We start from the raw sequence: 4,229 nt of genomic DNA, 5'->3' as shown, positions 1-4,229 counted from the left end.
GCCTTTCTCTGGGCCGGAACGGGTGGAGGAGCTGGGGGCGCTAGCCATGCTGGAATGGTTTCTCCTAAGCAGTTTCCGGGGATTTCCTCTGCGTGGTGCCGAATGGATCTAGGATCTAATCTCTTTAACAGGTGCTCTTCCTTGCATGGACGGGGTGATATCTGCAAAAATACTTTGACCTTCCACCTTCGCTTGACGCGTGGAAGGCGAAGTTATTTAACGCGCAGAAGCTAAGGGGAGTGACATTGAACCGATGGCCGAATACATCACATGGAGATCATTAAAGGAGGAACCCGCCTTGCAATGCCGAAGACAATTTGTGTGCTGAACACCTTGCTATTGAAGACTGGTTCGGGGGCTACTGAGGGAGTCCTGGACTAAGGGGTCCTCGGGCGTTCGGTCTGTTATCCATTGGGCCAGACTGATGGGCTATGAAGACATGAAGGCCGAAGACTGTACCCGTGTCCGGATTGGACTCTACTTGGCGTGGAGGGCAAGCTTGGCGACCGACTATGAAGATTCCTTCTTATGTAACCGACTCTATGTAACCCTAGATTCCCCCTCCCGCGGTGTCTATATAAGCCGAAGGGGTTAGTCCACAAAGGATATACTCATTACCATAGTCATACAGGCTAGGCTTATAGGGTTTAGCCATTACGATCTCGTGGTAGATCAACTCTTGTAATACTCATATTCAGCAAGATCAATCAAGCAGGAAGTAGGGTATTACCTCCATAGAGAGGGCCTGAACCTGGGTAAACATCGTGTCCCCTGTCTCCTGTTACCATCGATTCAAGACGCATAGTTCGGGACCCCCTACCCGAGATCCGCCGGTTTTGACACCGACAACGGGAATTTCATCTAGTCACTTTCATCATATTGGTTTGATTTGTGTTCGCTACTTTGATAATTTGATATGTGGGTGGACCGGTGCTTAGGTGTTGTTCTTACTTGAACAAACCTACTACTTATGATTAACGCTCTCGCAAGCATCCGCAACTACCAGAAAAGTATTAAGAATAAATTCTAACCATAGCATTAATCTCTAGGATCCAATCGGTCCCTTTCGGAATAGTGCATAAACTGAGGTTTAAGTTTCTGTCACTCTCGCAACCCACCATCTATTTACTACTCCACAATGCATTCCCTTAGGCCCAAATATGGTGAAGTGTCATGTAGTCGACATTCACATGACACCACTAAGGGAATCACAACATACATAATATCAAAATATCGAACATATATGAAATTCACATGATTACTTGCAACATGATTTATCCCGTGACCTCAAGATTGAAGGTAACTACTCACAAACAACAAACATGCTCATGATCAGAAGGGTATTAATATGCATGATGGATCTGAACATATAATCTTCCACCCAATAAACCATATAGTAATCAACTACAAGATGTAATCAACACTACTAGTCACCCCCTAGCAACAATCTATAGTTCCGGTAACAAGATTGAATACAAGAGATGAACTAGGGTTTGAGATGAGATGGTGCTGGTGAAGATGTTGATGGAGATTGCCCTCCCCAAGATGGGGAAGTTGTTGGTGATGATGATGACGATGATTTCCCCCTCCGGGAGGGAAGTTCCCCCGGCAGAATCGCTCCCCCAGAGGGAAAAAGTGCTCCTGCCCAAGTTCCGCCTCGAGGCGGCGGCGCTTCGTCCCGAAAGTCCTCCTCTTATTTTTTCTAGGTCAAAACCACTTATATACGAGAAGATGGGCACCGGAGGTGGGCCGAGGAGGACACAACCCACCAGGGAGCGCCAGGGGGCCTGGCGCGCCCAGGTGGGTTGTGCCCACCTGGTGGCCCCCCTCTGGTGTTTATTGGCTCCGATGTTTCTCAAATAATCCATAAAAAATCTCTGTAAAGTTTCAGCTCATTTGGAGTTGTACAGAATAGGTGGCCTGATGTAGCTTTTCCAGGTCCAGATTTCCTGCTGCCGGAATTCTCCCTCTTGGTGTGTTCCTTGCAAATTATGAGAGAAAAGGCATTAGAATTACTCCAAAAAGCATTATTGTGGATAAAAACATTATAAATAATAGTAAGAAATCATGAGGCAAAATGGATGTATCAGGCACTTCTTCATCATCATCATCGTCCGAAAGCTGGATAACATTTGCCGGCACTACAAAACACTCAGAGAAAGGTTTTCAGTCGCTTATCAAAATAGTCAGAAAAGCAAAGGCATGGTTGTGGGATCTAACCTGCCCGAGAAGTGGCCGTGTCTGCGGTCTCTGCATCACCTCGCTCCTCATCGACTTCCATGGATGTTGCAGAAGTAGCAGCACTGAAAGTTCCAAATTCCACTCGGTCAAGCTAAAGAAGAAGGTCGCAGTGGAAACAAAAGATAAATATAAGAAATAGTTACGCTGAGGCAACAAGGACGGACACCTTGATCCTGGGTAGAGCCTTCCGGGGTTTCAATGGAATGACTTTGGGCTGTTTCGCAGCCTTCTCTGACAGCTCTAGAGTCGAGGCCTGAGTGCGCTTCCGGACTTTTGCACTCGACGGAACTGCCTTGCTACGTCCTCCCACGGGATCCTGCTACTGCTTGGAGCACCGTTCGGAGCGGGGCAGCGAGTCAACTTCCTCGCTGCTTCCAGAGTCCTCGCCGGCCTCCTCGCTGTCATCTTCATATTTCGAGTCGGCGCTTTCGTCATCACTCCCCACTCCCTCCTGAGGCTGCTCCCTGTTTGGCATAGAGTACATCTTGGTGTAAATCTGCAAGATACAAGTTACAAACATCAGTCAGATTCAAGAACAATCGTAGATTGAAAAGGAAAAACACTCGGTGAATCGAACCTGACCTCCTTTGGAGCATTGTTGGCGTCGAATGGCAGAATCCTCCTGGACCCCCTAGGGTTATCCTTGTTGCCAGTAATGCTCTTGAGCCACCGGGCCACCGTCTCCTCGTCAACCTCCACCGGGTGGATTCGAGTTGTGTCTCCTAGACCCAAATACATCCACATCGGGTGATCACGAGCTTGGAGAGGTTGGATGCGTCGACTGAGGAACACCTCGAGCAGATCCATGCTGGTCACACCCTCCTGGACTAAATTCACGACCGCGTAGACTAAAAGGGACACTTCACCTTTCTCTTCTGCGGTTACAACTAGAGAAGAAGGCTGGTGGAGTCTCTCTATAGTGAAAGGGGGAGGCCGGTCGACTGTCCAGGGATCGGGATGTCCTTGCAGTAGAACCAGGTCGACTGGCATCCTCTAACCGACTCAGGAAAGGCCATGGGAGGAAAAGTACTTCAACCTCTAGTTTGGATCCCTAACCCTCCGCACATCTGAATCACATGCGTATTTTCATCACTCGGATTTGCCTTTTTTACCGACTGAGAACGACAAGTGAAGATATGTTTGAACAGGCCCCAGTGCGGCTGGCAACCGAGGAAGTTCTCGCACATAGAAACAAATGCAGCGAGATACGAGATTGTGTTGGGTGGAAAGTGATGGATCTAAGCCCCAAAGAAATTCAAAAAAACCCCGGAAGAACGGATGTGGGGGCAAGGAGAAACCTCGGTCGACGTGGGTGGTGAGGAGGACACACTCGCCCTCGCATGGCTGGGGCTCAGATTTGTTCCCCGGCAGCCTCCAGGTCCCATGAGCAATCAGGCCATCATTGGCAAGATTCTCCAGGTCCTCCTTCACGATGGTGGATCGGATCCAGTCTCCCTGGGTCCAACTAGGTGACAGACCGGACCGCGACGACGTCCCCCTCGCCGTATTCTTGCCCTTCACCGCCGTCATCGCCTTCTTTGCACGCTCTCCAAAGCCACAGTCTTATCCTTCCCCATGGCGGTGGAGTGCGAGCAGGCTGGGCGGAAGCGTCGAGAGCGAAGAGAAGCAAGGTGGAGATGCAGAGAGAAAAGAGAAAGAATGGGGCGCACAGTGCATCGCTTCGGCCTCGGTGCCTTTTATGGACATGCTTCTGCGTGGCTGACCCATGGGCCCGAGCGATCCTGTCGCATCCCGTAACAGCCGCTCGCTCGATATGTGGTGAAAAAGGCAGCACAGAGATCAAGGCGCCTCTGTGTACCCATTTCGATTACTGTGCCACACTCCGTCCCACGCGCTTCTCCAAAATTTTGAATCTCGTGAGATCCGGGAAACCGCATGGCAATCAATCACATCGAAGATATCACAGTCTAATTCACTTGAAGATTTACAAGCATAATTCACTCGATGGACTCAAGAGCCGGAATCGA

Source organism: Triticum dicoccoides, chromosome 3A (assembly GCF_002162155.2).
Source record: "Triticum dicoccoides isolate Atlit2015 ecotype Zavitan chromosome 3A, WEW_v2.0, whole genome shotgun sequence".
Classification (NCBI taxonomy): domain Eukaryota; kingdom Viridiplantae; phylum Streptophyta; class Magnoliopsida; order Poales; family Poaceae; genus Triticum; species Triticum dicoccoides.
This window is presented reverse-complemented; position numbering follows the sequence as displayed.